General features: G+C 43.5%; 1 protein-coding gene across 1 annotated transcript in view; it reads left to right on the top strand.

Moving 5' to 3' along the window:
• Positions 1–372: 372 nt before the first annotated feature.
• Positions 373–20,284, top strand: part of BASP1 (brain abundant membrane attached signal protein 1) — a 60,727-nt gene continuing 40,815 nt past the window's right edge. The window contains exon 1 of the mRNA XM_010356337.2: positions 373–617. The gene's annotated coding sequence lies outside the window, so the exon portion shown is untranslated. The remainder of the gene's footprint in view (positions 618–20,284) is intronic.

Here is a 20,284-nt window from a genome sequence, read left to right as displayed (position 1 = left end):
ATAGAGGGCAGTTAGAAAACGTTGGCGGGGCACAGGGTTGGAGGGGAAAGGAGATGGGGGGAAGGGAGGGACCAGGATGGAGGATAGGAGAGAAATGGGGGTGACTGTGCTGGAGGGGAGGTGGGGGCCCAGGGCTGGGGGGAGTCAAGGGGAGGCGGGCGTGTCCGGGCTGGAGGGGAGAGGGGAGGGTCTGCGCGGGAGGGAGGGGAGGGGAGGGGAGGAGAGGAGAGGGAGTGCAGGGGGTGGGGAGCACGGAGCTGGAGGGAGTGGAGGGGAGGCGGGCGGGGCGCCGGGCTGGAGGGAGGGGAGAGAGGCGGGCGGGGAGCGCGGGAGGAGGGAGGCTGGGCGGGCGGACGCGCGGGGGGAGGGCACTGGGCAGGAAGGGGAGGGGGAGCGAGCGCGAGAAATGCAGAGGCTGCAGCGGCGGCGGCGGCAGCAGTAGCGGCAGCGGCGACGACGGCGGCGGCAGCGCTCCAACTGGCTCCTCGTTCCGGGCTCTGCCGTCGAGCCGGGAGAGAGCCTCCGCCAGCGGCCAGGCACCAGCCAGACGACGCCAGCGACCCCGGCCTCTCGGCTGCACCGCGCTCACCCAGGGGCTGCATAGGCACCCAGAGCCGGTAAGGAGGCGAGCCCGGTGGGACCCAGGGGCCTCTGTCCCCCACCGAGCCGCGCCCCGCCCCGCAGCCCCCAGGCTCTCCCTTAGTGCAACGGGCAGCTGGGATGTGGTCCCGGATTGGACGGCAAGGGCTTGGGGTCCCTCTATGAGGGCTCCGTCGCACTTTGGGGATCCCGGGTGATGGGGGGCCCAGAAGTGGGAGGCTTCGGCCGCTCGCAGGGTGGAGGGGTGAGGGGGGCGGCGAGGCTGGTAACCGGAGCTGGTGGGGAGGGGGCTGTCGGGGAGAGAAGCTGCGGGTGACGGGAGGAATTGCCAAATGCGAAACCCCCTAAGTGCGTTGAGTCCTGGGGAGGTCGTTCTGTGGGCTGAAGGGAGCGCTTCCGTCATCGGAGCCCTTACCAGCCTGGGAGAAAGCGCTCGGGGCGAGGGGCGCAGCAGCCAAAGATGAAGGTGGGGGTGGGGTAGGGCGGGAGTCCGGGGAGAAAGAAGACGGGAATCTGGCCCGATCTGAAGGAAGGGGGTGGCTTTTTGCTTTGGCAAACGGGTTTTCTCGACTCGTGGGACTCCTGGATCTTGATTCTGGGGCCAAGGAATACGAGGTTCACACGGCGACGTGCACTCAGAAGCACCTCCCGAGCAGATCGGAGCTCCAGCCTCGTCCGTGGCGGAATTGCCTTCCCACGAACCTGTGGGCTGCCTCGGAGCGGTTTGTTTTTTCGAGCCTTCGTTTCCAAGAATGCGCCGGGCGCCTCCGCCCTGGGCCCCGGCCCGGGGGGTGTGGGCTTGAACCTGACAGCGCGCGGCCCTAACGGGGCTCTGCCCCGCTGGGAGCTCAGGGTTGGGGTTGAGCAGCTTTTGCCCAAAGCGCTAAAGCTGAAACCCGGTGCCCGGTTCCTGCTTCCCCCGCCCCCGTCCCCCCTCCATTTCCAGAAAAATAAAAATTGCGGAATACTGGATCCGATCGCACGCACAATGCGCGGCTGCAAACCCGCATTCTTTTCATGAATATTCATCGAACACTTGGCCAGGCTCCTTATCTGCTTCCCCAGAGACATTTCCGCCTTGAAAAAACGAGCTTGGTGGACAGCCCTTGCTCGTGTAATTCCCTCTCTGCTGAAATTAGAACAGCGCACATGGGTGCATTTTTTAGTACCTTGTACAGGGTTGACACACCTCTGTCTCCCCCGCGGCCACTCGCACTGTGGGGCGGGTTAAAACCCAACGCTAGCATCGAAATGGTCTTCTGCTATAGGGGTGTGGACCGACTCCCCCCCTCACCTCCCGGGATTACAGCCCGGGTGAACAGACCCCCAGTACTGCAGGCAAAATGAATGAATCGGGACTGTAATTACCTATTCCTTTGTCTTGGCCTCGCGCATGCGCCGGAGAGCAGGGTGTGGAGGGCCCGGCAGCCCCATCCCATCTCCATCATCCAGCCACCCACTCCCCTCCCGAGCCGAGGAACAAAGGCGTTTGCCCTAAATGTTGCGGGAAACCCTTGGACACCAATGACAGTTTTTCCCGCCTGTGTGTATGTTTATTCTTTTCCATGCTGTCTCTCATCTTTTGCTTTCTTACTGATTTCAATTGACCAAAATTAAGATCTGCCTTGATGATGATGAGGGCAAATTGTAGATTAAATATTTTGTACCCGCACACTGCTATTTTCCTTGCTAGTACGGTTCATTGTTCTTTTTCCTGTAACATATCTTACTGCAGTGAGGGCGGCTTTCTTAGTTTGCATCAATTAACCGTTTGACAGATCTTTTTTGGTCATTTGATTAAGGGACGGTGGCCTCAAAACTGTCCGTGGGCGTTGCCTCCAGTGGCACCACTTGGGGAAAATTAAGACATCTTGGCGTTTATTCGAACAAGATGGCCTACAATAACCGAAGAGAAGAAAATGATTACCTTCTCAGGATCCTAACGCTTTCTGTTTTCTCTGGACTCCGACCTCATTGTTTCATTAAGGATTCCAAAAGGCGAATGGCGTCCAGATGGAAATCTACTGGTGGGGGGAGAAAGAAGGCAGTGGTTGGGGTGATGCTGGTTGGTTAGGTTCGCAATGATTCGTTTTTCCCGTTACCTAACAGAAGCCATGATATATACCTTTGATGGCTGATTTTCTTTCAGGTGATCTATTTTCCAGGTTACGGCCATTTAGATTTCTTTTCAGGCTAGTTTGTTTTTACCACCCATAAAAGGACTTATTGTGTATATCAAATAGGAGCCAAATATGATATTTTTTGCAGTGGTAGGTTATGTTTAGCAGGGTTTTATGCTTAAGTATTGTCAGTACATCCTGGTGGAATAACACGTGGGAGCAATGGAAATCATCTCTTTTGTCCTTTTTGATGAGAACTTGATATTGACCACATTCAATCTATCAGGGTGGCTGTCTAGCTGTCTTCTATGTGGCATGTACATAGAAGGATTGTACTCCTTAGTATTTAGTAGTTTATTAAGATTTAGAGAGCTATGTGTATAGGTTTCTTTCTTTTTTCTTTTCCTTTAGGTTGTGTTTTTGGCGAGGGGTATGTTGGAATATAGAACGAATTCAATAGCAAATGTATACCAGCATGTCCTGAATTCAGTAAATATTAGGTTTCTGAGTCAGATAATATTTAAATCGAATTTTAAAAATTGTTACCGAATTCAAAAATTTCTATCAGTTCGCTTATTCTTTTAGCCAGTTAGTTTTTTTGCCAAGCTTTAGCAGGTAGAGAAATATTGAGCCTTTTGATAAAATGCACCAACAATGACAGTGGCATTTCCGTTCTTTAACTGGTACTCAGTCTGCCATTGTGATGTGTAGAAGAGAACCTTATCTCCCCACATCACCCTAGTTTAAAGGTCCAATGGGAGAGCCCTAAGCAGTTAGGCTGTCTGTCCTTGGAGGCCTCTTCATAATCCTGACTTTACCAGGATCCATAATCCTCCTGGATCTCACGGTGCAAGAGGCGATGTGTTCTGTCTCTTTATTTTTTAATTTCACAATTAAGAACAATTTGAAGCCATTTTCATTCCATGGTCAAGATAAGCGGAGTATGACATCAGAGAGAAACTTTCATTTGGGGGAGATTTGATCACTCTAAAATGATGTCTGTGTTATTCACGGTAGTCTTGCAAAAATTGCAAAATCCACACCCATTTTTAAAAACAAGGTGTGATGTATATACACATGCACACATATACATATGTGTGTATACACAGTGTAAAATCTTATGAATAACTTGAAATCATACTGGTTGGTATAGAATATTATTTTATAGTGCTTTGATACTGGTCTTTGGAACATAATCAATTTCTGTCTTTCTAAATGTGTTTGAAAGGGAAAGCCTAGCAAGTCTATTAATAACCTGGCTTCCCATTTATCCCAGTGTACCTGAAGCATTAAGCTAAGATGTTCATCTACAGGCATAAAAACTTACATTAAGCACTACTGAACTTTACAAGCTGGAATAAACAATGCCTACTAAATAAAAGATTTATAAAATTGTTCTGTCTTATTTTTGTGATCTCTTGTAAATGTTTTTTTCAAAAATATCCAAAGAAGACCTGTGAACTATTATTTGTCAAAAGCAATTGCCCTTGGTATCTGATTCTGTTGAAAGAAATGCTTTGATTTATCCAGGCCTTTATCTTAACGTAGTTTGTACCTACTCATTTCACATCTTCTTTCTCTTCTTAATGATGGTCTTAGCTGGTACCCTGGAAACCAGGTAACTGCTGGGGAAAAACACTGAGTAGGTATATAGACAACTTGAATATTCTCTGAGAATGGGTATGGAATCTTTATTGTTATATATCAAATTTTCTCTAATTATATCTAATCCTTGAGATTTATTGTATCTCTTAAGACTTTAGATAAGCCAGTGAACACGAGCTTTTTCTCTTTGGCTTAATTATAGTGGACAAATATTAGGAAGTAACTGTGAGGTTGCAAATAGAATATTCTGAAAGATAAAGTACTCTTTATGTGTTTTGGGGTAATGTTTTTGGGGTGGTTTCTCAGGAAATCGTGTAGACACTGGATTTGAAGAATCTAATAATTCCTATTTTGGGGTTATAAGAACTACATATGATGTCTAAAAATGATTAAGTGTGGAATGGCTGGCTCTTAAGGGCTCCTCAACCTCTCAGTCTCAATTAGTTAGTGATATCAATTACACTGAAAGTGTTTTCAACAACTGAAAAGTGTCAATCAACACTTTCAGTGTAATTGACATCACTAGCTAATTTCAGTATATTCAGCTGTATTTTTGTTCCAGCTTGATTAATGAAGCCCGGGGGACCCCAGGAATATTAAGTTAGAAGTAGGATGTCTCAATCCTAAAGAGGACCAAATATCATGGTTCCTATTTTCTGTCCTTGTGTTTGTAGATATTTGAAATTCTGTATTGTATGGGAATTAGCCTGAAAGTGTATTTCATGATATCAGGATGGCCACCTTCCTTAAATTCCCCAGGTCTGCTTATACTTTTGTAACTTAAGAGGTGGCATTTAAGTTCTCTTGAGAAAATACAAGGGTAGTCTTGAAACCACAGCAGTGCCCAGCCCGCCAAAGGAAGGCTTTTGTGAAATGCCTTTCCAGCCACAGCCTTTGAGACAGACGTCTAGGTAAGTGTCACATGAGAGCAAATGTCTGGTAAATGTTCTCAAGAATAAAAACCAACCATACAGAGTCCATTTCTCACCAGAATATAGTTCAATTGTAATTTTGAGGAGCCACAAGCCTAAGAAGGAAGCAGTGTGATTAAAAAAGCATTCTTCTTTTCCCTCTAGAAGTCAGAAATGGGATGAAATGGGAGGCAGAGAGAATGAAATAGTGTGTTTTTCTTCTGCACTGTAAGGATTTAAATAACATAAAAAAATATTTCTTAATGTTTTACAGACTTTCCACACTCAGTACATTTTTGAACAAAAACAGGGAAAGCTGAGATTTTTTGACTCAACAAGGCCATCAGTGCTGAGAGGTGGTGATTGAGCAGGCTTGGAAGTCTAGGAATACATTCCTGAAAGCTTTAGAGATTTAGAAATAGAAACCATCTGCAAGCACCACAGGGGCCCAGGGCATAAGGAAACACTTCAGGATAATATAGGAAAATGGTGTGCAGTGGAGAAAGCAAAGCATTTACACAATATTTTCCCCTTATCACTTAAGCATTTTATGCGCTCTTTTTTTTATTTTCTTTTTTTTTTTTTTTTGCTAGTTCATTTTGAAGGAGGCAGGACTGGACTTCATTGGTTTGTGTTTTGAACTTCTGTTTGAAGTAGATATTTCAGCAATTTGTACGTTGTGTAGGGAGTATGATATTTAGAAAGCATGATTTGGAGGGTTAGGCATGGTGGGGATGGACTTTGGAGCCACAGCACCAGGTTCGACTCTTTTAGCCATTTACGATCTTTGGTAAATTTCTTACCTTCTCTGTGCCTCAATTTTATTTAGAAACTGGGGATTGTGATACATGGTTACTGTAAGGATTAAATGAAATTGTCATGCACTTAGGACATACTTTCTTATATTCAGTGCATCTTTTTAACCACAGTCACCATAAAGGAGTGAGAATATCAGTTTTCTTTACTGCATCCTCCATCTATAGCTATTCATATGTTTGTTTCAAAGAGACCATTATTGCAAGACAGGCTAATGGTGGTGCCTTGCTCAGTAGGTAGAATATAGAAGTCTGGTTTAGAAAAGTCCTCCAGGTGTGGTTAGGAATACCCTAAATAACATCAGCAGTTCATGTGGACTAAGTTTCAAAAGTCCGCAGTGGGTAGGTTAATACAACCCAGCCTCCATACTGAATTTGTATTTTTTTTTAATGGAAGAAAAAAATGAAAGTCTTTGGAACTTCAGAGACAGGATTACTGCTTTGATATGTTGAGACCTGGACTCACCCTGATTAGTTGTATGACCTTGGGTGTAGATGTAATTCATTTAGATTCCTGAAAATCCTTAGCTTTGTTGTGTCTTGAATCAATGTATCTTTAGCATTTGAAAGAAGTCTAAGTCATTAGTACTAAGGTTGATAAGCTAACTCAGGTATTTTACATTCCATATTAGTCCCCCTACCTTCACCCCACCCTTGCCTAATAGGCATCACATGCCCACCACCTCCATACCTGGAGTAAAACTGAAGGTTGTATTATGTAGGAATGTAAAGATGTGATCTGCTGACAAATCTTTGGAAGGAATTATCCCCATGGGGACCTTAGTAATCAGGAACTCTGAACAACAAAACAAACAAATTCTCTGGAATTTCAGATATTTGGGGTGGATCAATTCTGGAACTGGTCTTAACATTTCAGACATTTACTTCAGGGATATGCCCAAGGGATTTGCTTTTGTCCTTCTGGACACTTTTGCTGTTGAGCAAAGGTGAATTCACTCTTACTTTGGGTAAATTGTTGTTTAACAGCTTCTTTAAACAGGTGTTTGAATCGTGGGTTCTGGAGGGAAGTCATATAGTTTACTTCGTCTGTCAGGTGTTCGCTGTAAGGAAGGGGATTTTAGATACAGTGGTTATGTCTTTTACAAGGTTTCCTAGGATTTCGATCCTTGTCTGAAGGAGCTACACTGTACTACTCCTAAGCCTTGGCCATTTTATCTTAGGTAATATGGACTCTTGAGGGGGAAAAAATGGGGGGGGACTCTTGAATAAAATGGGTAACCTTTTCACATATTGACATCTTCAGTATTAATGTAGAGAGAGTGATACTAACTTCTTGAATGAAAAATTACTTATTATGGAAGAGATCCAGTGTGTACTTTTAATATTTCATCAGTATTACATTAAATTGCTTATAGATTAGAGGTGCTTCTTGTCATGGTGAATGGAGGCTAATACCTTAAGTCATTCCTTTCTAGTATGATGATTGTGGTTGTTCTTACTAAGGACTGTAAATGTAGATTTGGTCGATACCTTCACGTTTGTCCTTGCCCATTGCAGATGGAAGTCATAACTCCAAATGTCTTACTTATCTGCAATTCTGCTCTGAGATACGAACCAGGTTCTAGTAGACCCTCTGTCACTGTGTAGTTAATGTTGCCTGATTAGAAATAAACCAAGTCCTACCTAAATTTGTCAGTCTGTTTTGTTCTGCGTCCACGCAGGATTCATTTACAGAAAGCCAGTGGCTGCTTTTAACCACTATCCAAACCTCAGTCCTTTGTAAATACTTTCCTTAGAGCAGAAGGTGTAAAAGCTCATGACTAAACACTCATTTTGGAACTCAAAAGAATCTTAGAGAAGTTAGTGGGTTGCTCGAGGTCCCATGAGCTGCTTATGGGCTGCGTGGAAACCCAGGTTATTTCCCCATAAAGCCTCACTCCTGCTGCCCCTGTCTTCTGAGAGAGAAGTGGAGAATGTCTAATTGTGTCACTCTTACTCACCGTCTGCAACGTAAAATCTTTTTTTTTTTACCATTTTTTTATGTACCCTAGAACCACTAAAAAATATATATATGTGTGTGTGTATATATATACACACATATATATCTATCTATCTCCAGTCTGGATCCTATATCCGTCTCGCCATCTCCCTCAGAAGAGACCTCTTCGGCCTTTTAATACACCACACATGCCTCAGGGGGACGCTGCAGTCACTACCTCCTGCCACTTCATCCACAGGCCATCTTCCTCTCAACTTACCCCTCTCTGCTTCTTCCATTATGTGCATGTGGTTTCCTTTATATGCCAAAAAGTATATGGCATGCACTAAAGTAGCTTTCTTCATAAAACTAAACTTTAGTTTTTCTAAAAATTTAAATTAAAACCTTGTTTTTCTCCCAAAATGCACAGTGGTTGGGGGCTGGGGAGCAGGCGATGGTGGGTATGCGTTTGAAAACAACACCAGCTGGTTTTAGACTTGTTGGGGGGCTACAGAGCAAGCGGAGCAGTTAGGCATCCCACCCACCCCTGAAATGCTCAGGGCGCTCTTGGCAGATCCAGTGCGCACGTTATGGCAGGTGGTGGATGGAGAGCTTTTATGCCGATTTCTAGCGTTATCTGGCTTACTGATTTGAGAGCTGCATACAACGGGATGTTTAATCTTTTTTTTTTCTTGAGACGGAGTCTCGCTCTGTCGCCCACCCAGGGTGGAGTGCAGTGGTGCGATCTCGGCTCACTGCAAGCTCCGCCTCCCGGGTTCACGCCATTCTCCTGCCTCAGCCTCCCGAGTAGCTGGGACTACAGGCGCCCGCCAGTACACCCGGCTAATTTTTTTGTATTTTTAGTAGAGACGGGGTTTCACCGTGGTCTCGATCTCTTGACCTCGTGATCCGCCCGCCTCGGCCTCCCAAAGTGCTGGGATTACAAGCGTGAGCCACCGCGCCCGGCCAACGGGATGTTTAATCTTTTTTATTTAAAATTACCATTTATAGTATTTGGGGTGATTTAGAGGATTTAAAAAATCTGTTCGATTCTGAAGTGGTCCTTAAAATATGGAACTTAAGTGCGTAAGTTGCTAAAACACTTTCTAAAGCATACTATTGGGATGTTTGAAACTGATGTTAGTAAATGTGTGCATTTGTATTTGGATAATCTGTGATAAGTTTAGTTTTTGATGAGACATAATTTTAATTTCACATTTAAAGTGATATGTTTAGGTCAATAAGAGAAGCTTTGAATTTACAGTTTCCAGAGAAACCCACAATTAATAGGTAACTTTTGTTTTCATAATGCTTTTAATTATTACAGTTATGTAGATTCAGAAATGGATATATTCTTAAAATAAACCCAAATTAAAACTTCTTATTCTTTTTAAAGAGAAGCTGTGGTTCTATTAGAGAAAAACACTTCTTTTTTAAGTTTATGAAGAAATAGATGTTAGATGAAAACTTTTCCTCGTTGAGCTTTCTAAATTACAAGTTTCCTGAATTGCTTGGCAAAGTGATTTTGAAAAGACCCACTTCATTTTTCCTTTGACAGTCTATTCAAAACACCATTACCTCATAGACTAATACAATAACCAAGGTAAATGGTAACAAGACCTAATTGGGGAAACAGTGTATCAAATGGGGGAAAACAGTATCCACTGACAGAGAGAACTAGCTGTTTCTTAAAGAGACAGAGAAGAAAGATTTCCTGGGAGTTGAGTCTTCATAGGGTGCTCTCCTGGCCTTCTCTGAGCTTGCCTTGGAAACTGTAGAGGCTGTAGGAGTATTTGCTGTCTTTAACCCTTGCGAATGTTCTCAGCTATTTCAGTAGAGGATAACAGTGTCTCTATTTGCCTTAGGTGTAAGATGATTGGAGAAAAGGAAAATGTAGAGAAATCAGATTGACTTCAGATGGACAGGCACAGAGTTCTGGAGTGACTTCCTACTCCTTAATTCTGCAATGCACCCAGAAGTGAGTGAGGTTAGGTGACCACCTGGGTATTTACTATAACTATTATTACTATGATTAGATAAGGTGTCCTGGAATGTTCTCTGAATACCTCATTTTTCTTTTTTTTCTCTTTTTTCCTCTCGCTCTGTCGTCTAGGCTGGAGTGCAGTGGCGCAGTCTTGGCTCACTGCAACCTCTGCCTCCCGGGTTCAAGCAATTCTCTTGCTTCAGCCTCCAAAGTAGCTGGGACTACATGCGCCGCCACCACACCTGGCTAATTTTTTTGTATTTTTAGTAGAGACAGGGTTTCACTGTATTGGCCAGGCTGGTTACAAACTCCTAACCTCAAGTGATCTGCTCGCTTTGGCCTCCCAGAGTGCTGGGATTACAGACGTGAGCCACCATGCCCGGCCAATAACTCATTTTTCTAAGGAAGAAAGAATCTCAATTAACAACTGGTGATGACACTGCCACCCAAGGCTTCTCATAATCACCCAACCTCAGGTAAACAGGGTGAATGCCACCCTAATGACAGGAGGTTTATTGTGGCACTGGGTTTTCCTCAGTAGCCCTGGTGATCTCTTGTTGAGAACCCAAGCTCAGATTTCCCAGGGCTCACCCAACTGGACTTTAGAAATTTGGTTCCAGAATTTTCAAATGTTTGGTTTTTCAGACAAATAGTAACACGTGTTTGCACCAGTGTTGCCCAGAAGGTTGTTAAGACAAGATTGATAATGCTTCCCAGGTGTGTGTTTTCTTTTTCTGAGTCACAGCTGCATGGTACTAGTTTTCCTCATCTGACCTGATGATTGACTGATGGAAAGTCTCATTGAAGTTTTGATGATCCTTTCATTGGTGGAAGAGACAAAAACAGAACATAGGTGGCTCATTCCATTCACCTCGACTTTTCTATTGTAACTGGACTTATTTCTGCCATCCGGACAGAGAACTTGGGCTTTGATTTCATCTGTACCAAAGTTTTCTAGGTGGGCACGTACAGGGGGTCATCATAAGAGAACTCAACTGACCACAATGCAGAGAGAGGTAACTATCCAATGGAATGGTAACATGGTTCCACTAAGGTAAGAACTGTAGTATTAAATGAAATGAATTTTTTTTTTTTTTTCGAGACAGGCTGGAGTGCAGTGGTGCAATCTTGGCTCACTGCAAGCTCCGCCTCCTGGGTTCACGCCTTTCTGCCTCAGCCTCCCGAGTAGCTGGGACTACAGGCACCCGCCACCATGCCCGGCTAATTTTTTTTGTATTTGTAGTAGAGCCGGGGTTTCACCATGTTGGCCAGGATGGTCTCAATCTCCTGACCTCATGATCCGCCCGTCTCAGCCTCCCAAAGTGCTGGGATTACAGGCGTTAGCCACCGCATCTGGCCTAAATGAAATGAATTCTTAATGGGAAAAGACTTCTGTGAATATTCCTGAGTTGTTATATTTAACTTAACTAACTCTTAAATGCAGGGAATTTAACTAAAAAGTGAATTTAACAAAGAAGTGAATTTAAAAGTCAACAAGCTTCATATCTCTCCACCTCACCCCAAACCTGTGTTAATTAGCCCTTCTTGCTTAAATCAAATCATCCTGATGTACTTTAATGCTGTGATTAGCAATGTATTCTTTGACCATATCCTTGTTTCCAGCAACAAATAACTGCCATGTTAAGGGGAGAAGGAAGTGATGGATAGAGGGACCAGTTGGCAGATTGTAACACATGTACACACGCTATTCCTTTAACTTGCTTTCTTTAGACCTGTAGTTCCTACCTGTGAATCTCGTTTCTGTATTGATCCCCATTGGCTAAGCATACGACTAAAGGGGGATTCTATGTCATTTCTTCAGTAAGCTAACCAGGAATCTCCGAAAAAGGGCAAAGAAGTCCAGAATGATGTAATGCGGCAAAAAATGTTACTGCTGTTTCTAAGGGGGTGGAGAAAACCAAAGCCAGTTTTGAGTTGAGTGTGCTTCCTGTTGGCAGGGGGTGAGAATTCAGAGATGTATACCTCTTAAAAAAAAAAAAAACACTCTTAGGATATCACAAAGCGTGGCAAACGAGCAAGACCTGACCTGTTAGCAGTTGTTTGCATAGTTTACCAGGTAGAGAAAGCATCCAACAGATAGAACCAAATGTTTGAGGACGCTAACATGCACTGTGGTTAGCGTGAGGTTTAATTGGCTGGGGACACATTTCCATTTAAATCTGATTCTGATAACACATTTAACTACCTCGCTAGCTAATTACACAGTTCCAGGCTTGAGAGAGGAAATGGCACCTGTGAGCAGTGGCGTGTCTTGTTAAATAAGGTTTGAAAGCCCTTCCGAAAAGGAAGAAATGGCTGTACTTGGGGATGTTTGAGCATAATAATTGTGCAGCCTTGCTCCTGGCTGAGGGGAGGGGAAAGAAAGCCCTTCCTTTCTGCTCCAAGAAGTGTTCAGATTCCCCTTATGTGGGCAGAATTTTTGGTGAGTACAATACAGGAAGCAAAGCCGCAGTGTTCTAGGTCAGCAGTCAGTGACCTCTTGTTTCTGAGCCCCTCTGTTGCCTCCTCATTGTGTGTTCAGGGGACGAAAGCACAGAGCAGGAGAAGAGGAAGGGAAGGCTGGGAGAGGCTGGGAGGATGTACCCGCATTAACACAAGTTGGGGAGGCACCAATGCTCTGCTCCTGTCTCTACTCAGGTGGCCATAACAAAGTAACAGATGGGATAACTTAACCAAAATATATTTTTTCATAGTTCTGGAGGCTGGAAGTCCAAGATCAACATGTTGGTAGGGTTGGTTTTTTCTTTTTTTCTTGCTCTGTCACCCAGGCTGGAGTTGCAGTGGCACTATCCTGGCTTACTGCAACCTCTGCCTCCCGGGTTCAAGCAGTTCTCTGCTCAACCTCCCAAGTAGCTGGGATTATAGGTGTGTGCCACCACGTTTAGCTAATTTTTTTGTATTTTTAGTAGAGATGGGATTTCACCATCTTGGCCAGGCTGGTCTTGAACCCCAAAGTGCTGGGATTACAGGCGTGAGCCACTGCGCCTGGCCCAGACTTGAGTTTTCTAAATCAGAATGGAATGATCCAGGGGAAGCTTATTTTAAAATCTCCTACCCATAGTGGCAATGGTAGAGAACCCTTTTTGTTCTAGACAGAAGAGTTGACCAGATGCCTAGACCACTTGAAAATCCTATTCTAGCATCTGTGCTTTCTGTTAGGGATTCATCAGACAGACTCTTAACGGTGGAACAGATTTTACTGGATAGAGACTTGGGGTGGAAGACAGAAGGCAGAGGCTTGAATAGAAGCAAGTAGAGGAAGAGTGGTGGGGGTTTTGACAGAAAGTTTATGAATCAGTGGGACACTGAGGAAAGGGAAGTGTGTGTCAGGAATCATGGAAATCCTCCATGACTATAGAAACCAAGGCTAATGAATTTTGGGGCCTTTCCAAGCAATAAAACAAGTAGTGATACTTACAGGGATTCTTTTGAGGGGCATTCTCAACAAGTGTAGATGTGGGTATGTCTACACTTAGCCCTTTTGAGAGGGTCTTTTTTATTTTTATTTTATTTTATTTTATTATTTGAGATGGGCTTGCTCTGTGACGCAGGCTGCAGTGCAGTGGTGTGATCTCAGCTGACTGCAACCTCTGCCTCTCGAGTTCAAGCGATTCTCCTGCCTCAGCCTCCTGAGTAGCTGGGATTACAGGTGTGCGCCACCATGCCCGGCTAATTTTTGTCTTTTGTTTTAGGGGAGATGGGGTTTCATCATGTTGGCCAGGCTGGTCTCCAACTCCTGACCTCAAGTGACCCACCCGCCTTGTCCTCCCTGAGTGCTGGGATTACAGGCCACTGCACCCAGCCAGAGAGGGTCTTTTTAAAACAGTTGACGACTTTTAGGTGTACCCTGTCAATTAATTCAGTGATTGCTTTCCTGGCTCAAATTTAAGGTCACATCATGTTAACTGTGGCAATACAAATATTGCCTCATGAATCCCCAGTGAAATTGGGAATAACAATTTAATTTTACTGCACTAGATAAACAAACCACTGGCCTTAAAAATAATTGAAACTTGGCCGGGCACGGTGGCTCAAGCCTGTAATCCCAGCACTTTGGGAGGCCGAGACGGGAGGATCACTGAGGTCAAGAGATCGAGACCATCCTGGCTAACACGGTGAAACCCCGTCTCTACTAAAAAAAAAAAATAATAATAATTGCAACTTGATGCTGTTTAATGTCTTTTATAAAAACTTTCACTGGTGAATTGTTTTCTACATAAAACATAGGATGTAAGTTATTGTAGAATTTAAACATTTTAACTCTTAACATTTATGCAATGTCTATTTTCAACTCAATGTCAGGGAGGACCTTTAGCACTCACTTTCCTGGTAGACAGCGCCTTCCTCCAATCATACCAGAAAAGTAGGCTTGTCTCCTGGAATTCCCCATATGGCCTCCTTCTTGGGTAGTGAAACTCACATATGTCCATTTCCCTCTACGTGAAGCCTTGAATCTAGTAGAAGCTTCTATCCTCTCCTGGATCACTGCCCGAATACTCTCCTAAATCCAAGCACGACATTCCTCTGCATAAGATTTTAGACCTAACTCTCCATTACACCTGGAATGAAATGCAAACTCTCAGCGTGTTCACGTTCTATTTTCCTCTCTTACCTCCGTACCTACACACTCTCTCACCCACCCTCTTCAGCCATGCCAGCAGTCTCCCAGGGCTCCACGCTCATGCCTACTGTTTCTTCTGCCTGGAATATTCTTTTCCCCACTGTTGAAGTTACTCTTAGTTCAGGTCTCAGCTTAAATGCCACTCTTGCAAAGATGCTCCCACACCTTCTGGCGCTGGGCATTTTTGTCCCTGCATTTACCAGAATTGATGAGATTATGTAACGTCTCTGCTCCTCTAGATTAAAACTTCCAGGAGGCAGGGATGTGTCTGTTTTGTGGACCCATAACAGTCCCCTATAACAGTTTCTGATCCATACCAAGCACCCCATGTCTGTTCAGTGTTGAAGGTTGTCACCAGGACATTATGTTCATGGAGAGCATGTGTCTTCTGAAACTCACCTTTGGCAGCTGAGATGACTTCCATAAACGGGCCAAAATTTCACTCATCAGTTGTGCTTACTATGAAGATGAGTAGCTGATGAACTCCAGTTAGAGTAATTATTCTCTTTCCAGGCAATAACCTTAGTAGTAGTTGTCCTAAAGCCCTGAGACATTACAAGTAATGAGTACTGATGGCTCATGCATCTGAGCGTCCTCCCAAGGTAGAGTCTGAACTGAAAAATGAAACTGTATATTATTTGAGGGAGACAAATAGTATTACATTGTGGGAACTTTTCAGAAACACAACACGATGAGTGAAAGCTGAGGATGTCCTTCCAGGTTACTGAATGCTGCTGGTCTGCTTTGGATCAATCATTATTGAACAACTTAACTGAGGGCATTTTAGTAACAGCTTTTGTGAAGTTGCGAATATCAGGCCCCTAGAGAAGCAGGTGGCTTGAAATCTTTACACATTAGTCAATTATAAACCTAACGAAGTAAAAATGAATTTAGCCCTAATTCTGCGCTGTGACTACTTACTCTGCATCGTGAGTTCTGCGAGGGTAGGACCTTGCTTTGTTCATCTTTGGATGTCACTTTCTAGCACCTAACTGAACCTGTGGTCCAGTAAAGGGCTGGATACATGGAAGGGCATGTTTCACGGCCATGTGACATCACGCTGTGCAAATAAGGCACATTTCAGAATGCTGTCCTTTCCTTTACTTTCACATCTGGGAACCAGCTTGTAATGAACCTTTGGCAAATACCACAGTGGATTTTTCTTTTTTTTGGAGGAGGAGGTAGGGGCACAACTAAGACATCATTTGTGATTTATTTCCCCTCCTCTTACATGTCACATACCTCTTAGATGGTCAACATTCATCTTCTGCTGTCTTATTTCTGAGTGCCATCGGCCTTAGTTTTAACTAGGATTATTAGAGAGAAATATTTTTATGTCCATCTTGAGATCTCTCCTCAGATCAGTGTCTAGTTTTCTTTAGCTGATTCTTATTGATGGAATTCTTATTAAATAAAAAAATTTTGTAACTTTTCACAATGGTATGAAGTTGATTTCTAAAGTAACCTGTAGTTAAATAATAATGCAGGGTTCCCGTAAGCAAGTCTAGTTCTAGCAATACAGTTTACTCATTCCAAAACATTTCTGGATGTTGATCCTTTATTTGCAAAATTTTCATTTTCATAGGCTTCTGATTTGCATATTAAAACTGTAGTTGTAGTTGAGGTGATGGTAGGGGTCTTTATTGTCTATACCTGTGAGCTGGGTTGAAGTATAAGACATTCTCATACCATTGATATAATCTATGCCATAAACACTTGGCACTTTATTAAATCAATACTTGGTCCGAAAATGGTCTCATTTTAAATGAATTCAGCTCATGAATTAGCCAACGGCATCCTCTTCAACGGAGACTCCTTTATCTCCTTTCCCTTCTTCGTGTTCCTCCCCTAACATACAGCAGATACTGCCCTGGGTAAGAGCTGAAGGAGCTGGCTGTGGGTCATCTAGTCCAGAGGGCCATGTCAGTGTGATTTAAGTCGGGTAGTAGAATGGGAAGGGCAGTGATAGCTCTTTGCAATTCATTTTTTATCTTAATGTTCCTAATGCACCATACTGCTTCCTGATTTCTCACAGACCGCACCATATGTTTTGTTTGGAAGCCTTGGCGCATCTTGTAGGTTGTGTACTTAGCTGGAATGACACAGTATCGATGGTTGAACAGCAATTTATGACACAGATGAGTAACTGGGTGACTGATATGCCTTTTGATGTGTATTTCCAAGTAGATGATATTTTCTTTTTTTTTTTTAACCTTCTGATGTGAGTTGCTAGTGATGGTGATGATGTCATTTTGGTTTTAAAGCTGGAAAATACAGGCCGGGCACAGTGGCTCACGCCTGTAATCTCAGCACTTTGGGAGGCTGAGGCAGACGGATTGCCTGAGTTCAGGAGTTCGACACCAACCTGGCTAACATGGTGAAACCCCGTCTCTACTAAAAATACAAAAAAAATTAGCTGGGCGTGGTGGCGCACACCTGTTGTCCCAGCTCTTCGGGAGGCTGAGGCAGGAGAATCGCTTCAACCCAGGAGGTGGAGGTTGTAGTGAGCTGAGATTGCGCCACTGCACTCCAGCCTGCGCGACAGAGTGAGACTCAGTCTCAAAACAAAAAACCAAAACCAAACAAACAAAAAAACAAAACTGGAAAATACAAACAAGCCCAAGGAGTGATTTGGTAGATGTTTAGATTCTACCACTTCTCAACTTTAGGCAATGTTCCGTGTGGGTGTCAGTCTTCTGCTACTGCAGGCACACATCATACTTCAACTGTATGAAGGTTATTCTATTTCTCCTCTATAAATATGTTATTGGATTGGACGAACAAGATATACACTTACACATTTGAAGCCGTAAGTAAAAAAAAAAAAAAATTATATAGTTAAAAGGTACAAATAATTGCTTTTGTGATGCATTTGTTCTTCAAATGAAAGATCAGTGGCATTTGTTCATGTATTTCTCAGGTAAAACTTTGTCAAAGTGGTTCAAGTGGCTTCAAAATGCTAAGAATATGTTGAAAACTTGTTTTTTTTGTATACAAATGAACAGCTGACATGAGGTTTTTCTACCCTATGAATGCGACATGGGAGCATACAAACCACATTAAAATATTGCAGAATTAATATTTGTTTATTGATGAAGCTGGGAGACTCAGCTCCTTTAAGTAGCCTACAATGGGTGAAAGCAAACAAAGGAATCAGTAATTACAGTGAGGCAAATGTTGGTCTGTAGATACGGGGGTAGAAATACAGCAGATAGTCATTAAGTTTACTACTCGCACTTCTTTTGCCTGACTAAGCCATGTGAGATATTCCAGTTCAATTGGCTGTTATTTAAAGTATGTAAATATCAGTGTAGAGAATATGGAAGAATTCGGCATTGATTACATTTAGTTCAAAGGTCTTAATCACTAGACAGATAAGAGATTTACACATCTTAAATTTCCATCGAAAAGAAGGTATTTGGAGATTAGAAACTGAAGGAAAATATTTCCAAGAATAGCTAGTTCTTAAAACACAGTAAGAATATGCTTTAGCTCTTGAACAGTGTTTGTAGTTACTGTCTGATTCCTTGGGGAAGTGTCTCCTGCTGGAGCTCTCACCTGGCAGGCTAACTGCATTAAGATGGGCCACTCAGCTTGAGAAACAGGAAGAATTGCTGTTGCTCCCATCTGCTATTTATGTTTTTCTTTTTCTTTCTTTCTTTCTTTCTTTTTTTTTTTTGAGACGGAGTCTCGCTCTGTCGCCCAGGCTGGAGTGCAGTGGCCGGATCTCAGCTCACTGCAAGCTCCGCCTCCCGGGTTCACGCCATTCTCCTGCCTCAGCCTCCTGAGTAGCTGGGACTACAGGCGCCCGCCACCTCGCCCGGCTAGTTTTTTGTATTTTTTTTAGTAGAGACGGGGTTTCACCATGTTAGCCAGGATGGTCTCGACTTCCTGACCTCGTGATCCGCCCGTCTCGGCCTCCCAAAGTGCTGGGATTACAGGCTTGAGCCACCGCGCCCGGCCTCTTTTTTTTTTTTTTTTTTTTTTGAGGTGAGTCTCACTCTGTCGCCCAGGCTGGAGTGCAGTGGCGCGATCTTGGCTCACTGAAAGCTCCGCCTCCCGGGTTCACGCCATTCTCCCGCCTCAGCCTCCCGAGTAGCTGGGACTACAGGCGCCCGCCACCATGCCCGGCTAATATTTTGTATTTGTAGTAGAGATGGGGTTTCACTGTGTTAGCCAGGATGGTCTCGATCTCCTGACCTCGTGATCCGCCCGCCTCGGCCTCCCAAAGTGCTAGGATTACAGGCGTGAGCCACTGTGCCTGGCCTGCGATTTATGTTTTTCATAGGAATTACATTTCCTTACATCCCTATTCAGATGTAGATGTTACTTTTGCTCAAAAGTGCTCCTTTTCTTGAGTTGCAAATAGCCTACCTAGGTAGCTGGACTCTCGACCATGATGTTTTTTGAAATGAAATCTGTCAACAAACATAGGGCAGGACAGGTAACTAGTGTTTTATCATTCTTCTAGCCTTCCCCCTCCAGCCTGATTTATACTACCCACCATCTGAACTTGATGATTGTTTCTCATGACCCCATAGGGAAACTCCTTGGATGTAGGAACCCTCCCTGATTTTTGTTTTCCTAGACCTTCAGACACTACTTGGCCCAGAGTAATTGCTCTTTGTGAATCACTGCTTTAGTCCAAGCTTGTACAATCCTCTGCCCGGGACTACTTTGAATGTGGCCCAACGCCAGTTTGTAAACTTTCTTAAGAAACATGAGACTTTTTTTTCTTTTTTCCTTTTTAGCTCATTAGCTATTGTTAGTGTATTTTGTGGCCCAAGACAATTCTTCTTTTTCCAATGTGGCCCAGCGAAGCCAAAAGACTGGACACCCCCAGCCTTGTGTTTAGTCTTTAAGACTATACTACCTTGGGGAAGAAAAGCAAACATGATTTTTTATTACATGTATTTAAACCAGTATTTACATTTGTAGGGATCTTGGGCAGGTTATCCAGAGAGCGAGTTTCTTTTCTTTTTTTTTTTTTTTTTTTGAGACGGAGTTTCACTCTTGTTGCCCAGGCTGGAGTGCAACGGTGTGATCTTGGCTCACTGCAGCCTCTGCCTCCCGGGCTCAAGCAATTCTCCCGTCTTAGCTTCTGGAGTAGCTAGGATTACAGGTGCCTGCCACCACACCCGGCTAATTTTTTGTATTTTTAGTAGAGACGAGGTTTCACCATGTTTTTCAGACTGGTCTGGAACTCCTGACCTTAGGTGATCCACCCGCCTGCGCCTCCCAAAGTGCTGGGATAACAGGCGTGAGCCACCACGCTCAGCTAGTTTCTTGATTGAGAAAATGTTCACTCCTTGTTGATATTCTCTCCGATGTAGTTAGATGGCTACTGAATATGTTCTGATAGCAGGTCCTAAGAGTTTATTTTTCATGTTATTGTTGGAAAAAAAAAACCCCAGAAATATTTTAATAATAGGAATTAAAGATATGAAGACCCTGATATCTGAAAGTTGAGTGGTTCAAATACGGTGAGCAATGCACTCTTAACTAGACCCATATCTTAAGGGGAAAAAATGTTTTTAGTAGTTTTCTTGGTATCCTCTAATCTTCAGAAAAAAATTCTTAATAGGCAGTCTTTATGTAAATAAATCACAATTCTGTATATTTAAAAAGCTGCTTGTGCTACTGTGTCATTCCTCTGGAATTTTCAAAA

The sequence above is a fragment of the Rhinopithecus roxellana genome, chromosome 3 (genome assembly GCF_007565055.1).
Source record: "Rhinopithecus roxellana isolate Shanxi Qingling chromosome 3, ASM756505v1, whole genome shotgun sequence".
NCBI lineage: Eukaryota > Metazoa > Chordata > Mammalia > Primates > Cercopithecidae > Rhinopithecus > Rhinopithecus roxellana.
The sequence above is the reverse complement of the archived record's forward strand: the minus strand, read 5'-3'. Positions and strand labels throughout refer to the sequence as shown.